The sequence below is a fragment of the Saimiri boliviensis genome, chromosome 7 (genome assembly GCF_048565385.1).
Source record: "Saimiri boliviensis isolate mSaiBol1 chromosome 7, mSaiBol1.pri, whole genome shotgun sequence".
NCBI classification, from domain to species: domain Eukaryota; kingdom Metazoa; phylum Chordata; class Mammalia; order Primates; family Cebidae; genus Saimiri; species Saimiri boliviensis.
The window spans coordinates 56,643,151-56,664,590 of NC_133455.1; the positions used below are offsets into that span (position 1 = coordinate 56,643,151).

At 38.1% G+C, this 21,440-nt stretch overlaps 1 pseudogene; it reads right to left on the minus strand.

The window, feature by feature from the left end:
• Window positions 1-8,656: 8,656 nt before the first annotated feature.
• LOC101029456 (6-phosphogluconate dehydrogenase, decarboxylating-like) lies at window positions 8,657-10,168 on the minus strand (annotated as a pseudogene).
• Between the last annotated feature and the right edge of the window lie 11,272 nt (window positions 10,169-21,440).

Consider the following 21,440-nt stretch of genomic DNA (forward strand, 5'->3'; position numbering starts at 1 on the left):
TCTTGGGTTTACAGCTCTAGAAATTACATGTGAAAGGTTCTTGGGTTTACAGCTTTAGAAATTACATGTGAAAGGGTCTTGGGTTTACAGCTCTAGAAAGTACATGTGAAAGGGTCTTGAGTTTACAGCTTTAGAAATTACATGTGAAAGGGTCTTGGGTTTACAGCTTTAGAAATTACATGTGAAAGGATCTTGGGTTCATGGAGTAGGTGTGGGGTATGTGGCTTAGGTGAGAATTTGATCTTGTTTAGGTAAAAACAATGCCTTTGGAAAGATTCGTCCATACCATGCCTGCCATTTGTAGGAGAGATTGTGGTAATCAGAAGAGGTCTTATTTTCACCCTGGCTGGTGGTGCCAACTGGTCCCCCTTCTGGCTGACTTCTAGCTTCTCCTTTTGAGATGCAATGCAGAAGACTGAAGAGGATTAAGGGTCTCCTTCCTCAATACAATGCATAATTTAAAAATAAAATGTCTTTATCAGTTTATGCACTAAGATTATGCTGGTATCATAAAATGAATTGAGATTCTTCCCTTCTCTCTCTTTTCTGAAATAATGTATTTAAGAATGTTGTTATTTTTTTTTCTTAAATATTTGTTAGACTTCATCAATGAAACCATGTGGGCCTGGAACAGTCTCTGAAGAAAGAGTTTGATAATGATTTTAGTTTTCCTTAATAGATATAGGACACTTCAGATTTTTATCTTGTGTCATTTTTTGTACTTTTCTTGTCAAAAAAAATGTTCATTTCATCTGAATTGGTCAATTTGTTGGCATGAAATTGTTAATAACATTCCCTCATTATCCTATTAATGTCTATTCTATCTTAGTAATAATCACTCTTGTTCGCAATAGTGACATTCCTTACCTGTTTTTTCTTAAATTAGTATAGCTAAGGCTTATAAATCTTTTTGATCTTTTCAAAGAACCAACTTTTGGCTGTGTTTTTCTATCATTTTTCTCTTTCATTGACTTCTTCTCTTAACTTTATTATTTTCTTCCTTCTGTATACTTTTCTTGTGCTTTCGCTTTTTATAATTTCTCAAGGGAGATCTTCAGTGATTGATTTTAGACCTTTATTTTACTGTGACAGAATTATTTAAAGCCATACATTTCCCTGTAAGTACTGTTTTAGTTGCATTCTGCAAATTTTGATATGTTGTGATTTTTAGTTGTTGTTATTCAATTCAAAGTATATTCCAATTCTTATTACAAGTTCTTCTTTGTCCTCTAGCTTATTTAGCATTGTGTTAATTTTCATATTTTAGGAGTTTTCCAGACACATTATTGTTTTCTAATTCATTTTCCTTTGTGGTCAGAGAACATCCTCCATGTAATTTCAATCCTCTTGAAATAAACTAGCCTTATTTTATAGCCCAGAATATAGCTCCTTGATGAGCATACCATGTGTACTTGAAATGAAGGTGTATTCAGCTGATTCTGGATGTACTGTTCTGTAAATGGCAATTAGAATAAGATGATTAATAATGTTGTTCAATTATCTTATGTGTTTACTGATTGTCTGTTTAGTTATGTTATTGCTGAGAGTGGGATGTGAAGTCTTCAGCTATGTTCTTGGAGTTATTTCTTCTTTTAATTTTGTCAATCTTCGTTTCATGTATTTTGTTGTCTTGTTATTAGATGTATATACATTTATGATTTTTATATCTTCCTGATGGATTGACACTTTTATCAGATTAAACTGCCTTGTTTATCTCTGATAACACTTCCTGTCTTAAGTCTACTTTACTTGATATTAAATAGCCACTTCAGCCTTTCTGTTTGCATACCATCTCTGTTTCCATTTAATTTCAACCTATCTAAATCATCATATTTAAAATGCGTCTCATATGGACAGAAAATAGTTGAGCTTTGCTTTGTTTTTAATTAATTCTAAAAGTTTCTGCCTTTTAAGTGTAGTTAAAAGGATCAGAGTGCATGAGTACACTATCCATACAACTGGAATGTATGAATTTTTAATATTTAATGTAATTGATAGGGTTAGATTAGGTCTGCAATATTATTATTTGTTTTCTGTATATCAATCTGTATATATTTTTCTTTCCTTTGTTTCTTTTTTCTTTTAGCTTATTTAAATAATTTTTAGAATTACATTTTAAGTCACCCATTGCTTTTTAGCTATGTCTCCTTGCATTAAATTTTAGTGGTTGCTGTAAGAATTAAAATATATATTGTTAACTTTTCATAGCACAGTTAAAATAAATATGCCAATTCACATTAATGTAACAATTTTTATAGCAATGGGGATATTTCCTTTATCATCACCTTACTCAGTCTTTTATGCTATGGTTTTCATATGTATTACGTGTATCTGTATCTATCTATCTATACTAAATTCCATAAGACTATGTCTTAATTTTTGCTTTAAACAGTCAGGTGTATTTTAAAGAAATTAGAGGAAACACTGATTTTTAAAATGTATCCACATATTTACCTATATAGCCAATCAGTTGCTGAGTCCTTTTGAGTCTTTCTTTTTAAATGTCTCCTACGACTTTTATTTTTCTCTTTACTCCTATTGTCTTATTTGTCCCTATAATAACCTTATGACCAGACCAGGCTTATTAACTAATCACGTTTCCTTCAGACTTTTTTGTTTTTTTTGAGACAGGGTCCCTGTCATTCAGGCTGGAGTGCAGTGGCATGATCAAGGCTGACTGCAGCCTCGACCTCCTGGGCGCAAGTGATTCTGCCACCTTAGCCTCCCAAGTTGCTGGGACGACAGGCACACAGTGCCCAGCTAATTTTTATATTTTCAGTAAAGACAGGGTTTTGCCATGTTGCCCAGGCTGGTGTTGAACTCCTGGGCTCAAGCGATCCACCCACCTTGCTGTGATTACAGGTGTGAGCTACTACACCCGGCCCACCTCCATTCAGACTTTCTATTATCAAATCCTCTCACCCAAACATGGGGAAGGGAAAGGGGGGAGAAAAGGAAATGCAATGAAGAGTCCCTGAGAGTCAAAATGTTTAAGTTACCTCAACAAATTGCCAGAAAATAGAGCCTATCTTAGACAGTTTCGTATTCTATGCACTGTCTTGTATGATGCCTTTCACAAAGAAGGCACTCGACGAATATTTATCAGATTGTTGAATGAACAAAGAGCCTGTTTTATTCTTACTCATAATGAGGGACAACCTGTGTTGCTGAGACAAAGTTATCACTCTGCAAACTGATAATGACAATGAACAAGAGACGCAGTTAATGATGCATTATTGCTTGTCAGTGAAAACACATAAGTAACAAACAAATCTCTTTTACTTTGTGCGTAAAATAAAGAATGATTATAGCCAGTTAAGAGAATCCTATTAGAAAGGGGATGAAAAATTATGAATGTTCCTGAAACTTGTCCATCATGTCATACCGTACTAATTACAAGGCAGTTTAATTTCAGAATGAAGAGAGGTAAAAAAATAATTTCTATTTAAGACGTTAAATTTATCACCTAGTATTATTGCCATAAACATCACGTCAGCTTATGAATGTCTCCAAATACTAGTTTTATTTTCTAAAAGATGCCAACTGAGATATTACTTAGTATTTCCTTTCTTTTCTTTTTCCTGTTCTGCTTTTCGTTTTCTTTTTGTGGAAGCAGGTATGTTTTATACTCATCAGCTGCTGAATTTGTAAATGGACAGGAGATTTCTTAAAATGACAAGTAGGAAGGTGTCTCAGATTATTCCAACAGCTGGATTTCTACAATAACTATAACCTGCTAGAAAAAATGAGCTATGTGTCGCTAAAGAGAAAAGAAGTACAGTTTAATTAAAACTGGCTCAGGACGGAAATGTTAATGAACTGCAGTTCCAGAGCAGAACAGAATTCAGGACCCAAAATTCCTGAGGGAACTTTCAATAATAAGGTTGCAATTATCTGAACTGACTGCTCACGAGAGCAAACTTGTTTTGATAATGCCATGTGCTGTTTCCCAGGGCATAATGATTTGGCAGAGAAATAACCTGGCAGAGTGCACTGAAAATAGTTGCTTTATAGTTACATTGTTACTTTCTACACATCGTGTAATGTGGTAATAGCTGATCTGCAAAAATTACTCATGCATCCAGAGAGTCCTATATCAAATGTCACATGAATGAAATCTCTACTCAGTAGATAAAGCCTAGTCACAAACTCCTCTTGGTAGATGAGTTCAAAATTCAGTTTTGGATACAAGAAACCAAATTTGTCTTTAGGTCTACATTACTATTTTTATTAGATTAAAAAGGAAACTTTTAATCTGCTGAAAGGGCATGGCCGCATGCTGACCCCACTGTGTCCTGAATGGATTTGAGGGGTGACTAGAGGTTGTGTGATTCTGTGGGAACATTAATCAAATCCTCTATGTTAGTTTTCTACTGCTGCTATAGCAAATTACAGCACATTTAGTAATATAACGCACAAGTTTAATATTTTATAATTATGGAGGTCAGAAGTAAAAAATGGGTCCACAGGGCTGCCTAGGAGGTGCTAGGTAAGAATCCATTTTCTTGCCTATTTCAGTTTTTAGAGGCTACCTCCACTCCTTGGATCAAGGCCTCTTTTGTTTTCCAAGTCAGCAGGGTAGCATCTTCTTTCCTCTCTGAACTCTGCTTCCAGCTCTGTATCTTCTTTCCATGTCTCTGACCTACCTACCTCTCTGTTATAAGAACCCTTGTGAATACCCAGATAATTCAGGATAATCTTCCTATCTCAAGATACTTAATCACATCTACAGGGTCTCTTTAACCATGTACATAACATAGGTACAGGTTCTGGGGATTTGGATGTGGCTATCTTGGGGAGGGCTATTATTCAACCTATCATACATCTCCCAAATAGTCAAAGTCCTCTAGAGAAAAAAAAAATTAGAGAGACATTTACTATGAGGATTTGGCGGACATGATTATGGAAGCTGAGAAGTATTCCATCTCAGCCCCCAGCACACGATTTTCTGTAAGCTGAGGACCCAGGAGAGTTGATAGTGTAGTTCCAGCCTGAGTCCAAAGGTCTGACAATCAGGAGAGCCAGTAGTGTAAGTTCCAGTCTTAAAACAGGCAGTATTGAGACTCAGGGGTCTGTTTTTCATTTCAAGTTCAAAACCAGGAACAATGAGACCATGAACAATGACTCAGCTCATGCAGTCAAGCAGGAGGTGTTCCTTCTTATTCAGTTTTTTTGTTCTACTCAGGTCTTCAACTGATTGGATGAGGCCCACCCACATTAGAGAAAGCAATCTGCTTTATTCAGTCTGTTGATTCAAATGTTAATCTCATCGAGAAACACCTTCGCAGACACACCCAGAATAATGCTGAACCAAATATCTGGGCATCTTATACCCCAATCAAGTTGACACCTAAAATTAACCATCACAAGGGCAGAAAGATTTGCAGTAGATATTGGCTACCTTAAGGTACCAAGGTTCAGTGATACTTGCCACTTTCCTGATGCTGGGATAGCTGTATCCAGTGTGCTGTGCTCAGCTATGAGTTTCACAAAAACCCCACAGAGTAGCTTATATGAATTAAGGAGCATGTGTGGCTCATATAAGAGGACTCCAAGCTCAAACAGTCCATACTTTCTCATTTTCTCTTCTTTTCCTTCCTTCTCTACCATCCTTAGGGGTGGCTGATGCACCTGAGGTATTCCTCCAGGATTTTAGTCAGGAAAAAGAACAGAAGGGGAAGCACCAATAGCTTTCACTTATATCCCATTAACCAGAACCAAGTAACAGGACCATCTGGGGACCCCAGGGATTCAGGGATATAAGGAGGATTTCACTTTCTTGTTTCTACAGGGCAGGAAAGCAAACATGAAAGGGTAAAGTCAGCAACTCAAGCATCCTACAACAACCAAGAATTCTAAGCCTTCAACTTCCCTCCTTATCACTCAGTGACTGAATAAGACCAGCTGTCTTATTGTTTAAAAAATATGTCCCTTTGATCACCTAATTTTCGTCAGAATTCCCAATAGGCAAATAAAAATAACCACAGTGTGTTTATGCATCACCAAAATAACAAAGATTTTAAAAACAAAATTGTTTAAACACATCCAAGTAATAGTTAAGGTTGTAGTTTTCTTCCAAGCAAATCACATTTTTTAAACTGATTTGTTTTAATTAAAGAGACTGAATTAAGTTATCACTCTGCAGGGTAGTCTCTGGTATGTTGGTGTGTTGGTTCACATCACGTCCTCATCACAATGGCCACAGATCCAAGGCAGTTATCATGTCCTGCATGTCTCCATGGCACCTGTCTTCAGTTGACAGGTTGAGTCAAACCCTTTTCTCCTCTGTGTACCCACTCCTTGACTCCTCTAAGAATGGACAACTGATGAAAATGGCCAGTTTTTTTGCCTAGGAATTTTAAAATTGAAACAGAAAGAGTACATTTGGTTTCTTCCTGAATTACTGAATTCTAACACAGAGAATCAGGGAGCTACTATTCTCCATGTTTTGTGTGTTGACTGGGAGCAGAGAAAGTTAGTCCTCAGAGACAAAAGAAACCAAACAGTGAAATGGAAAATGGAAGCGCAGAATGCAGCATGGACAAAACCTGAATCATTCTAGATTATTCTTGGAGCCCCGACACTTTCCTGGGCTTGCCTTGGTTAGTCATTATAAGAATACTGGGGTTAGTTCAATGTAATGTTCTGCTAGTTATAGTTAGACATAACTCTATAAAATGTAGGATTATTGCCTATGCATGAAAATTATGTCTTTAAAAGGACCAGGCATAGTGGCTCATGCCTATAATTCCAGTCCTTTGGTAGGCCAGGGCAGGCAGATCACCTACGGTAAGGAGTTCAAGACCAGCCTGACCAACATGGTGAAAATTCATCTCTACTGAAAATACAAAAGTTAGCCCAGCGCAGTGGTGGGCACCGGTAGTCCCAGCTACTAGGGAGGCAGAGGCAGGAAGAATTGCTTGTACCTGGGAGGCAGAGGTTGTAGCAAATGGAGATTGTGCCACTGCACTCCAGCCTGGGAGACAGAGTGAGACCTGTCTCAAAAAAGTAAATAATAAAATAAACCATGGCCACTGTTTGCATTAAGCATTTCTAAACTTTAATTAGTGAACAATGGTGAAAGGTAAGCCTAAGATTATAAAGCCTTTTTGTTTTTGTAAAGCTGCGATTGCACCATTACACTCCAGCTGGGTGATAGAGCGAGACTCCAACTCAAAAAAAAAAAAAAAAAAAAAAAAGTCTGTAGAAGGATTACTTCTGTTACAACAGAGGAAATTACTTTGGTTAACTGAAAGGCATAATTAAAATCTCTGGCCTGTAATTAATCAAATTGTAGCCTTTTTTCTTCATCAATTTCTAATGCATCATACAGTATAACAAAATATGATAAAGTATTTGAAATACCCATAGTAAAATTCAGAATATATACATAAAATCTACATGAGTGCTATACATCAAGAAGGAAACATGAAATATTTTACAGAAATTAAATGTATTAATTTTACACTTTATTTAAAATGTCGGATAGACTAGAGAGCGCTTTTGTATAATATAGAGAGATTTATTACTGTGGGAAGGTTTGGTTTCAGATTTGCTAAATTTGAAAATTAAGATAATGCCATATTTATATTTCTTACAGGAAACTATCTTTTAATATTTGATGAAAAAATCATTTTATCTACTTTACTCTTAATACCTTATTTTAAGATGCTGAAATCTCACAACTCTGACAGCAATGATCTTATTTAAAATATAGCTATACCATAAAGCACTAAATCCGGGGTCTGTGGTGGTGAGAGATTGTACCACGTAACATATTACACTGCTAATTCATAACGTTTCTTTGTAAAACTGCAAGCAGGGCCATCTCAAGCATCTTGTTAATGAGCCTTATCCTGCCTCCCCTGGGAATGCAGATGGGGTTTGCTTCTAGCCCTTCTGGAGGCAAATAAAGAAATAGAACTGACTAGGTTATAAACCCAGATGAAATCCTCATATGAAAAGATTCTCATTTGTGCCATCTGTTCAGGCTGAGCTGGAGATGAAATATAAGGTGTCACTGGCACAATCCCTAGAGGACTGTCACCAAGTCATCTTCCTTCGAATTTGCCTTCAACTTATCACAAGCTGCTTTAATTCCTTTTCAGTATGTTCACCATAATGTCATCGGCCTTCAGTTTCCCCTTGGTTTTTAAATACATCCGTGATACAGCTGACTAGCTCTTTCCTTGAAATGTGTATCTCTGCCATGAAACGTTCTTGTCACCCTTTCAGAATTTTTTTTAATGAAATGTAACTCATATTGAGCAAAGGAAAAAGGGAATTCAGCTGCATGATGAAAAGATTCTAGTTTGGTCGAATTGTAACAATAGTTTTCCTATTTATGAGAAAGGGGCCTCACTAGTCCACAGAGAGCACTTGGGAACGACTGCTTCAAGGGGTTGGTTCTCACTCTCGTGCACATTGTCAGCTCCTGGTCAGTCCCAAGAGACAAGGGCAGAGGACATGATGGGTTATACAGAGCTACTTTATAAATAAACTCTATGTGACTTTTCTGGGAGTCTCTTAAACCCCTTTATTTTAAAAGATCTGAGCAGAAAATACAACAAAGGACCATTAAGTGGTGTTTTGTGGTTGGGTGGTACATGAAACGTCCTGGTCTATGGAATTGTGAAGGGTAACAGAAACAGCATGATTAGGCATTATGTGAAGAGCGTGACACACTGCCACCATGGCCTGTCCAATTGGTGTGGGTAAACTGTCCCAGATTTTCTAAGCATTCATAGGTGTGAGTCCTGAAGTAATCCCAGTGAGTCTGGATGAGGTTGGCTGGGAAAATCTCGTGTCTGTATCCATCACAGGAGGAGACAGCATTGGTGAAACAGGGCATAGGAATGCTGGCTTGGACTCCAGTGCTGACCACCTGCCACCAGCAATCCTTGCAGTTTTCAGCAGCCGACTTAAAGAGGTTGTTTAATAGTAGGTTCTCAACTTCTGGGTGTTGATGAAATGCATCCTTTATCTTTCCTAGTAATACACTTCTGATGATGCAGCCTCCCTTTTCCACATCAGGGCAATACCACCATAATTGAGGGTACAGCCAAATTCAGTGGCTACCTATCTTAGCAGCCTAAAGCCTTGAGCATAATAAATGGTCTTGAAGCATAGAGGTCATTCTGAATATCTTTCAGGAATGATATCTTATCACCATTAAACTAGATCTTTTGGGAACCTTTCAGCTTTTTGCTAGCCTGAATTCTTTCATCCTTCAGAGATGATAAGCTCTGAGCAAAGATAGCTTTTCCAATGAGGGTGACAGGAATGCCATCTTCCAGGGTGGGGACGGTGGTCCACTTTCTGGTGCCTTTCAGTCCTGTGCTGTCCCTGATCTTTGACAGCAGGCATTTGCCATCAGTATCTTAGAATATTGGCTGTGATTTCAATCAAGAATGAATTGCGCTCTGTCTTATTCCATTCCTCAAAGGCCTCTGACATCTTTTTTGATTTCAATCAAGAATGAGTTGAGCTCTGTCTTATCCCAGTCCTCAAAATCCTGTGCCGTCTTGTTTTGCTCCACGCCTAGCACATGGTAACCATCAAGTGGTAAGCCCCAGAGATCAGCTGCATATCCCCACACTCTATCCCATCGTACACCATCTTTACAAAGTGTCCTGCTCCCTCCTCTCCCACCCAGTCAGAGCAAAATTCTTCAGATCTCTCTTTTGCAGTGATGCCTTGGAAGACTGTCTTCATATGGAGCCAGCTTCTTTGTTCCCTCCTGCCATGAGTTATAGGCCATCCTGGGGATCCTTTCCCTCCACCACTAACTTTGTTCTCCACAGATAAAATCCCTTGGCCTTGTGGTCTCTACATCATTTTGTGGCATCCCTATATTCAGAATTTCCTCCATCAATGATGATGTCACCAGTGTGCAGCAATGGTATTAGTTTGTTTATGAACTCATCAACAGATTGACCAACCTTCACAAGAAAGATGATCCACCCAAGGCCTTTTCAGCTTGGAGACTATCTCCTTCAAGGACTGAACACCAACATCTTTGGTTCCCTTTGCCTCATTGCCCAAGGAGTCACCAACTTGGAGACTAGACTAGTGAAAGCACAGGCCATGAAATCATGGTCATTCATGCTCAAAATTAAGTTCTGGCCCATGACAGCCTGTCCAGTCGTGCAATGCCAGCTTGGGCCATGGTGACAGTGGCAGACAGGGTAGAACTTGAGTGGGCAAAATGCAGAGGGCTCATGGCTCACAGGCAAATGAAGGATGTACCAGCTGCCAGAATTTTGTCTTTTTAGATGACTCTTTTTCCTCCCCCATCTGCTAAATAGAAATATTTTTGAAACTTTTGTCCTTAGCCGTCATCAGAAGCTTAATCTCTATACTTTCTCCCGTGAAGAATACTTCTTCAGTTTTGGTGACATCTTTGTGCCAATTCCCAAATCCTCCCTTGAGTTTTGTTTTCCTATTCTCCCACAAGCCAACTTGACACCTCCAACTGGATTGGCCCTTCAAATTTAATAAACTGCAAACCTTACATATCTCTAAACCCCAAACATTTATCTTTCTGACTTTCCTTTGCTAGTAATGGCAATGCTATATTCACAGTCTCATAGGTTTCAAAAGGGAAATACCTTTTGATTTTGCCTTCTCTTTCTCTTCTACTTGTTCTGGTTAGGTTTCTTTTTTTCTTTTTTTTTTTTTTTCAATGTTGTCCCCATTTGTTTCTTCCTTTTTATTTTGCCACCATTATGTGGCCCTCATAACACTACATTTGGACTCTGGCATTTGTTAGGGGGATGTCTTTTTGTTTCATGACTGCTCACTGCTGCCAGTGAGGCTGAAGCTGCAGTTGTACGTTGGTTGCCATGGCACTGCTCCACAACCCAGCCACTAAAAGGCAGATGTAATATAAGGCTTTCCAAGTCCAAGAAATGAGTCCCAGGAGATTTTTCCTTGCCAAAATCCCATGCTTACTTTAGCGTAACACTTCAGAGTCCAGATTCAATGGCAGAAAACAATAGAGAGAACTTCTTGGTGTTGCTGGTCTTCTGCAAGGCAGAGGCTTTGCTGCCTTCTTGCAAATTGACCATAAATTGGACTAAATGTTTTTCAGTGGATAGGGGGTGGTTCTAATGGGATGAAGAAACAAGTTGCTTGATAGTCTACTATTTTTTGCTTTTCTATCTACCTAAGTCTTTAAATATCACTTATCAGAGATCTTTCGTGGGTAGGTAATGATTATTTGTAAGATGAACAGATTACTGTATGATTATTTATAAGACTATTAAGTACTATAAGACATGTTTATTACTTATAATAAATAATATATTATTAAATAGATATGGCTGGGCATGGTGGCTGTAATCCCACCACTTTGGGAGGCCAAGGTGAGAGGGTCACTTGAGGTCGGAAGTTTAAGACCAGCCTGGCCAACATGGTGAAACTCCATCTTTACTAAAAATACAAAAATTATTTGGGTGTGGTGGCACACACCTGTAATTGCAGCTACTTGGGAGGCTGAGGCAGGAAAATCACTTGAACACGGGAGGCAGAGGATCCAGTGAGCTGAGATCACACCACTGTGCTCCAGCCTGGACAAAAGAGCAAGATGCTGTCTCAAAAAAAAAAAAAAAAAAAAAAATATATATATATATATATATAAAATAAATAATATATTATTAGTAAATACTCATTCTTTATGAGATTATTTATAAAATGAATTATAAATAATTTTTTGCATTTTTTTCTTCTATTCTTTGTACTGTCTGTATTGGATAAGAATACCTTATCAGATGGTTCTTAACCTACCAAATAAAACAGGCATTGGCACATCTTATTAATAGCAACAGTCAATTCTTGAATATATTCTAAAGTTATCACTGTGGAGCATGCCCTTCTGAAATAAAAAAGGATGAGTTCATGTCCTTTGTAGGGGCATGGATGAAGCTGGAAACCATCATTCTCAGCAAACTGGCGCAGGAACAGAAAACCAAACACCGCATGTTCTCACTCATAAGTGGGTGTTGAACAATGAGAACACATGAACACAGAGAGGAAGCATCACACACTGGGGCCTGTCAGGGGGTGGGAGGACTAGGGGAGGGCTAGGAGTGGGTTGGGGGATTGGCGAGGGATAACATTAGGAGAAATACCTTATGTAGATGACAGGGGGATGGATGTAGCAAATCACTATGGTATGTGTATACCTAAGTAACAAACCTGCACATTCTGCACATGTACCCTGGAACTTAAAGTATAATTAAAAAAAAAGAATAAATTAATAGCAAAAATAAAAAAAAGAAATTAAACAGAGCTAAACAATTTCTGGTATTCATTTTGTTTACACACTTAATCCTATAGCTTTCTGTCTGATAAACCTTCTTCTGTATCTTCTAATTCTAAGGTTTGTCTGGGAATAGAAAGTTAAGCCTTAATTATTGAATTAGCTTATACATTTTTATTTAGGAAACAAACACATCTACTAAGAACATGCTAATTATGGGTACTAGCATGTGAGATGTAAATAGCTCTATTAATTCAGAAATTTTACTATTTCTTTCATGCAATAGTAAAATTTATTCTTTTTTCAAAATTCGACTTAAGACACATTTTCCGTTGTTCAGATGAATCTAACTCATCATTTTAATATCTTGAAAAGCACACTGATTAGCAAAGTAAAGCTTAAGCTTAAAATCTTAGCTCTTTTCCATTTTCCATTGTAAAATATCTTTTAAAAATTGGTGTAAATTAATGACGTACAAATGAAATTTTATTACATGCGTAGATTGTGTAGTGGTTAATTCAGAGCTTTAGGGTATCCATCACCCAGATAATGTACATTGTACCCACTATTTTCTCATTATTCCCCCCATAAAATACCCTTCCCTATATTTGATTATTTTAAAAAATCTAAATGTGGCCAGGCACAGTGGCTCATGCCTGTAATCCCATCATTTTTGGAGGCCGAGGCAGGCAGGTCATGAAGTCAGGAGTTCAAGACCAGCCTGGCCAACATAGTGAAAGCCCATCTCTACTAAAAAAATACAAAAATTATCCAGGTGTGCTGGCATGTGCCTGTAGTCCCAGCTACTTGGGAGTCTGAGGCAGGAGAATCGTTTGAACCCAGGAGGCAGAAGTTGCAGTGAGCCAAGACTGCACCATTGCACCCTAGCCTGGGCAACAAAGCAAGACTTTGTCTCAAATTAAAAAAAAAAAAATCTGAATGTATCTTACAATCAATGTCAAATGAAATTTGCTGCCACCAGGGAGAAGGTAAGTTGATAAGTAGTTGTCAATGACTAAACACACGCAAATTTAACAGGTGTACAGGCTATTGATCACCTCAATTAAGAGCCTTGCATTCATAACATCACATTCTGGTAAAGTTTTAATGAAATGCATATCTCTGTCACGTGATCATGTTATTTTCTTTATGGCTGCGCAGTATTCCATGACGTATATGTACCACATTTTCTTTATCCAGTCTGTTACTGATGGTCATTAGGTTGATTCTGTGTCTTTGCTATTGTGAATAGTACTGCAGTGAACATATGTGTGCATGTGTCTTTATGGCAGAACGACTTATATTTCTCTGGGTATATACCCTTTAATTCTCATTTGCTGAACCAAATGGTAGCTCTGTTTTTAGCTCTTTGTGAAATCACCATACTGCTTTCCACAATGGTTGAACTAACTTACACTCCCACCAACAGTGTATAAGTGACAACTTTTCTAAAGAAGACATACATGTGGCTAGCAAACATATTTTTTAAAAAAGCTTAACATCACTAATCATTAGAGAAGTGCAAATCAAAACCACAATGAGATACCATCTCATACCAACCAAAATGGCTACTATTAAAAACTAAAAAAATAATAGTTGCTGGGAAGGTGGTAGAGAAAAGGGAACACTTATACACTGCTGTGGGAATGTAAATTAATTTAACCATTGTGGAAAGCAGTATGGCAACTTCTCAAATAACTTAAATCGGAACTAGCATTTGACCCAGCAATCCCTTTACTAGATATGTATCCAAAGGAATATAAATCATTCTACCATAAAGATACATGCACACGTGTGTTCATCACAGTACTAATCACAGTAGCAAAGACATGACATCAACATTAAAGTCCATCAACGATAGGCTGGATAAAGAAAATTTGATATATATACACCATGGAATACCACATAGTCATAAAAAAGAAGGAGATCATGTCCTTTGCAGCAACATGGATAGAGCTGGAGGCCATCATCCTAAGCAAACAGAAGGAACAGATAAACACTACATGTTTTCACTTGTAAGTAAGAATAAGGGAGAAATAGAGACTTCTTGAAGGTGGAGGAAAGGTGGGGAGAGAGGATAAAAAAGCTACTTATTATTCCTGGAACCAGTGGCAGTGAGGTGAGTTGAGAATCCAGTGGTCCAGCAGCCAACAGCCATGATGGCAGTGTCAATGGTGTATATCACATAGCAGTAGGGCCCAGCTTTGGGCCCTAAGCAGATATTCCTGTGAGGGCCTTGTCTGTGTTCTCCTCTGGATAGGCCCGCAATTTCCATTCAGTTTTTAAAACTTGATTCTCCAGCATATTCATTACATCTATAAAATTCTTCTATTTTTCCAAGAAGTTATTTTCATCTTAAATTAGCCAGGATTAGTTTCAGTGGTTTGCAAGCAAGAGGGCTGATTTCTTCAGGACTGGAAGGGGAAGATAGGCGAATTCTTCTGAATTACATTTGGGGACTGGAATTTGAAATAAAATGCGAACAACTATCTCACCTCCTCCATTTCAGGGATTGCTGCTCTGACCATCAGGTGTTGTTTTCAAGCTAGTGATTCTGGGGTGAGGAGGAGAAAGGCAGAGGAGACGGAAATGACAGCAACCTAGATGATACTTATTTGGCATTCACATTTGGATTTACATTTCCTTAAAGCAAACTATTTGTACTTTGTCTTTTACAATGTTTTGTTATGCCCTTGCCCCACCCTATGCATTCTTCCCCAGATTCTTCTCAAGTCCTCTTCCTCCTTGTCCTCCTTGTCTCAGCTCAAATGCCCCTTCCTCAGAGATGCCCTGTCTTACCACTTAAAGTCGTTTCTCGTGTTTCTCTCTCTCCCAAGTCCCATTTTATTTTCTCAATAGCACTGACCCTCCCAGATCTATTTGATTATTGTTTATGTGTTTAAATCCCCCAGTCCTGTACCCTGTCTTGTCTCTAGCTATATCCCCAGTGCCTCAAACAGACCTAGCATGAAGTGAATATATTTTGGATGGATGGCCAGTGGATGAAGTCCAAACTTCTTAGCCTTTTAAATACTCTTTATACTTTCAAAATCACTGAAACTCATGTGTTTTTATATTCCTGTCATGTGGAGATTATTGGGGGAGGAGGAGTATGGACTATGTATTTAGTTGGACAATAATCCACAGCTTCTACAGGCAGAGTTTTAAAAATTAAAGGAATGTGCTATCTTATTATCTATAAATGTAATTTTGTTAATATCAAGGTACTATCAAGGAACTTTTGAAAGAAGTTGAACTGTACAGAAAACCTAGTATATGACACTGGTCTCTTTCTCAAAAACATATTTTAATTTGATGCCAATAAAATATCTTCATGTAAGTGAGAATTTGTTAAAGCTGTGTCCTGAATGGTATTTAGATGTGGTGGGAGCGAGACCGCCTGCCATGGAGCTCGGTTCAGCTCCTTTCTTTTTAAATTTTGAAATTCACTTTGTGTTATCTCATGACGATTTTATGACTTCAGAGGATTCACAAGAACGCAGTCTGTTGAATTTACCATTGAGTACCCATTGTTGTTTTCTTTCTCTTTTCTGTTCTTCTTATTGTTAACAGCATAACTGTTGTTTGAACTGTCCGTCTGTTAACCAGAAGGCCGACCTGATTTCAGCTTTTAACTGCTTTCCTAATAGCTATGTTGAAAAATTCTTACCTCTTACTAACATCTGGTGCCCACTAGCCTCTGAAATCTTTTAGACAAGCTGTGCTAAAGGGTGTGAGTGTGTTGAAAGACATATCCAGGAATGTTCTTTTATTGAAATTGCCTTCAGTAACTCAGGAAAGTTTGGTTTGTATCCCCCATCCTGATTTTATTAAATTCCGTTAGACCATAAGGGCTATAACTGTTTTGGATGGTGTCTATACTCCATAGAATTCTACTTTTCCCTCCTGGCTTTTTCACACACATACAGTTTCAAAACCAAAACCCCTTCTAACTCTCTTTATCTATCTTGGGGATTTGAGAGGCTCCAGGAAACATCCCCCTACTCCCCCCGACCAAATGATATCATTTTAGGACTGGGAATTCCCACTTCTAGTTAATCTTTGAGGTTGCATCCCTGAAGGCAACTGTGAAAACACAAATGTAATCTAAAAGCAGCATCAACTTAAGCCCAGAGAGCTTCAATTACGTCATTAAGGGGCACATGGCTGAGGAACAAGAAGCAGCACAATTTATTACTGATGGAAAGAAGGCAAAGGAAGTGAGTGTTGCCAGATGGTCTCAATGAAGGCTCTTGGCATAAAATAAAAATGTGTAGAAAGATATGTACACAATATTGGAATCTTAACAGTTATCAACATTACATTTTACAGTTGGCAATCGATTATAGAACACTGATCAACCTAAAATGTTTTTTCTTTTTTCCCAAGTAGCTACATTTTTAAAAAAATTAACAGATTTTCTTTCTTACTTAGAATTAAATCTGCTACATTCGTAGAGAGATGGGCTACTCCTGATGCAACAAATCCCCTCTACTTCAGCAGTGCTCTGAAATTGAAACCATATGCAATTGATTTGACCACATTTGAAGAGCTGGTATCTGGGCTGAAAGGGAGAATACTTACAATGAATGATAAATTATCAAGACATGCTCTTACCATAATTATAGGGAATATCTTTTCCAAGGAAACAAATATCTAACAAAGGACAAAATCACCCAGATTTGGATTTGGATTTTTTAAGAGTTTATTCATATATGCAAGTATAGAGACATTGCTTGACTACATTTGAAGCAGGATTTCATGGTGAGAAGAGCTGCTATATTTTCTGTTTTACCAAGAGTAGTGATTCATCAGATTTCTTAGAATTAGCCCAAATCAGAACATGACAAATGAATTTTCAATAGGAGAGCACTTTGTTTATTTAAAGGTCATGTGTATACATTCAACATTTCAGAGGTAAATGCTTTAGATTATTGAACTGCTAAGTAGATGTGCTTTTTAGAATGACAAACTTAGTATCAATTTCTTTTCTCAAAATATTTTCTTTCAACAAATCTTTCTCTCTCTCTTTTTCTCTCTCTCTCTGTCTCTCTTTCTTAGTAGAGATGAGGTTTCACTGTGTTAGCCAGGATGGTCTCGATCTTGTGACCTCATGCTCTGCCTGCCTTGGCCTCCCAAAGTGCTGGGATTACAGGCATGAACCACAATACCTGGCCCACAAATCTTTTTCTTAAGTCTCTATGCACTGTAATGTGCCAGACACTTTTCTGGGTTCTAGATATGACACCAAAACATGGTACCTATTTATATAGTCAGAAAGATTATCCAAAGAAGAAACAAAGGTGATGAATGAAATGAGAATTTTAACACTAAAGATATTTAAATCTTTTTTGATAAAGTTACCCAATCACCTTATATTTTATGAGAATCAGAAAGATAATACTGATCTGAATTACATGTTGATGAAAGAGAAATATTCAGTTTAACTGTGCAGTCCTGTCCCACCTGGTTGGTAAACCACATTAATGTGACTGGGGAACCATGTCTTGTCTAGCTGCTCTGTACAGAGACACCCTTCCTGAGATACCAGTAAGACTAACATCCAAACAGCAAATTAGTCTAGAAATGTGGGGCTGGCATAGTGAGTAAGTAAGACAGCCTTCTATAAAAGTAAGTCTGTCCCTAAGGCATGTCAGAGAGTGAAAATACATAATTTGCTTAATTAGAAAAGTGAAATTTTATTATTTTTTTCCTGGGCAGAAACCTCTGATGCCAGATCTCCAGATCATTATGAGGTACTTGCCCAACCTAAGTGAAACGTAGGTAAAAATTGTGCATCAACTACCTGGCTATCTGTGTTGTTTATAGTCTTGAGCATCTAGGGAATGAATAAATTTACAATGTGCCCAAAAAAGGTGACATCTCATGGTGGGCATGGAAAATGAAGAGAGATTTAAACGGAGAACTTAAAGATCAATGTGACCTACTTCACATTTTTAGTTGGGGTCTGCCCTGAATTCGTTCTGACTACCTTTCAATCATTGAGCAGTTCTCAGAAATACTGAGTGTAGAGGAAACAAACTGCAAAATTTGGCTAGAAACACAGGGGTGTGAAAAGGGAGTAGTAGCCAGAAAAATAATTTGGTATCTTAACAGAAGGCTCTGTATAGCCAGTCAAGTTATTTGGACCTTATTCGTTTATTCATTCAGTCAATATTTATTAAGCATTCATTATGTGTCAGGAGCTGTTTGGAGGGATGAAAACTCAGCGTTAAACAAGACAAGGGTAGGGAGAAAAAAATCAACAAGGAAACCAACAAGAAAATATCAGGTGGAGGTAAGAGCTATGAAGAAAAAACAATGGACAGTGATTGAGATGACAGGATTGATGGGACTCTTTGGTGGTCAAGGAAGACCTCTCTAAGTAGGTGACATTTAGGCTGAGACTCTGATGACAAGAAGCAAGCATCCATAAGGACGTCCAGGGAGAGGGAACAGGCTATAAAGTGGGAAGTGGTTGTATGACTGGAGAATAATGATTAAGGGGGAAGGACAGTTGGAATGATGAGGTCAAGTGAGTAAGGAAGCAGATCAGTTTACAGAAGGTCTCTTAAGCCATAGTAATGAGTTTGTATGTTTCCCTAAATGCAGTGGAAGGTTTTAATGAGGGATGTGATAAGATATGATTGACAGATTTTTTCAAAGTTCATTTTACTCCTGTATATGAAAAATAGATTTGACATGGGCAAGGCTAGAAGCAGGGAGACCAGTTTTTGGTAATTAACAAGAATATTTTCATAAGTAAATGAGAGGTGCTGGTACCTTGGACAAGGAAGATAGAAAGTGGAGCAAAGAGACAGATTTCAGATATATTTTGAAGGCAGATCTGATAGGACTTGTTTATGAAGGTTACAAGGGAAAGAGAGGAATTAAAAATGACTCCTGAGTTTTTGGTTAATGAAATGTGAGGAAGCTGGGGAAGACTGGGGTTGAGCAGATTTGATTGGAGTCTAGAGTTCTCTGAGTGATGGGGAGCCATTTAGGTTTTATTTATTTGACGTTCGATTGGAAAATGACGAAAGTTGCACTTTCAGGAGACGATACGTGTCTGTGAGATTGTGTGTGAAAGGATCAGGGATGTAGTTCTAGTCTTAACTCTAACATTAGTTAACAATGTGACAGTAAAAGTTATGTTTTGTTTTTCTCAATATTGTTCATGATTGTTTATTAAAGCTTTTAAGTACCAGAAACTAGGTGAGGAGTTGTGAATAGCAAGATGAATGAGAAATTTCCTAGTGGAGGAGCTTGCACTGTACCTGTCATTAGCAAGATCACATCTGACTCTAACACCAGGTTTCATTTTTTGCAGTCATGTTTCTGGCACAAGACTAAAGTAGAATGGGATTAACAAAATTGAATGCTTATTTCTGCCTGGGATTATTTTGAGTGGGCTAGGGAGAGGAAGGATTTGTTCAATCTACTTAAAGTTACCCCAGGATCCCTCTGCATGCTAATTAGATGTTGATATGGTTTAGCTGTGTCTCCACCCAAATCTCATCTTGAATTATAGCTCTCTTAATTCCCACGTGTTGTGGGAGGTACCTGATAGGACTTAATTGAATTGTGGTGGCGGGTTCCTTCAGACTGTTCTCGCAGTAGGGACTAAGTCTCACGAGATCTGATGATTTTATAAGGGGCTTCCCTTTTCGCTTGGCGTTCATTCTCTCTCTTTGCCGGCCACCATGGAAGATGTCCTGTTGCTCTTCCTTCGTCTTGCACTATGACTGTGAGACCTCTGCAGCCATGTGGAACTGTGAGTCAGTGAAACCTCTTTTTCTTTATAAATTACCTAGTCTCAGGTGTGTCTTTATCAGCAGCATCAAAACAGACTATTATAGATGTGGTCTATATACTCCTCACCATTCTCTGAATACGTTTTAATTTTTCCTATCTTCTCCACAGTTGTTTCCTTTTTAGGTCTTCAACTATTACTAGGGGGAGGGGCATTATTATATAAATTATCAACAGATGAGACTCTGCCATGCATAGTGATGTTAAGCCACTTTGTGGGCAGAGGATATATTCTGAAGAAGGCCACAGGGTATGGTGAGAAACAGAGCATCTGATGTAAAAACTACTTCCAGTAAAGCCAACTTCATTTCTTTCTGTGACCCATCAGTTTGTATTTTGAAAGGCTCAGAGCTTTGTCATCAAAGATCTGAAATCATTCATCGCTAGTCCAGAGCCGAGCCTAGTAAAGAATGGGTACTCAAGAAAGGTTTACTCTTTGTTTTGGGGTTGGCAAACCTTGTTTGTTGTGGTGGCTGTTGTTTGATTATGACACTAAAACTAAGACAACTGAATAGAAAGCAAAAATTAGAAGGGGTAATGGGAGAAAGCCATTAATCTTTGGCTTTTCTTGTCCCCAGAACACTTAGGTCATTTTCTTCACTTTTCAGTCCTTCAAATTGTTACTCAGGGCATAATCGAAAGCTGGCAGATGTCTACTCCCCTTTGGATAGGTGAAAAAAAGCAACAAAACCAACTGCAGGAGCACATTATAGGCAAAAGGGCTGCTGCAAGCCAAGGCAAAGAGGTGCCTGCAGGTCCCACATTGCTCAGGGGAAGGTGATGTTTTATAGGAACCATTCCCATCTGATCTAGATCGAAGGCTACATATTATTATTCATTATCCAATTCCATTTTCCATATTTACTTTTATTTCCCCAGAAACCCTTTATTTTCTGCCTAAATAGGAGATGTTAGAGAGGAAGGCAGCAACCAAGGCAGACAAATCTGACAAAATAGTATCAGGCCAAGGATGAATGGCAGCATGCATTTCAGGTGTTTCGGTGTGGTTTTAAAATTATTATTATTTTTTCTCTTGAATGTTTCTCGATGTTTTAGTGTATATAAATGAGACTGTTCTAGGAAACTCACAACAAAATTCTGACCAAAGAGCATCTATCAGGGCATACTGTCAAAGTTTCTGTCAGGGATCCCAATATCTCTCAAAATTGCCCTCCGTGGTGTCAATGGAAGAAAGTCTTACAGGGAAAGAGAACATGAAAAGATGGAGGCAATGGCTCCTCATTGAAAGAGACCACACCAAGAACAACAACAAAAAAAACCCCTCAAATCTAGACTGGCCTCACATCTCATAGATGAGCTGAGAATGGAACTGCTCACCTGCAGGAAAGAACGCAGGAAGCAGGAA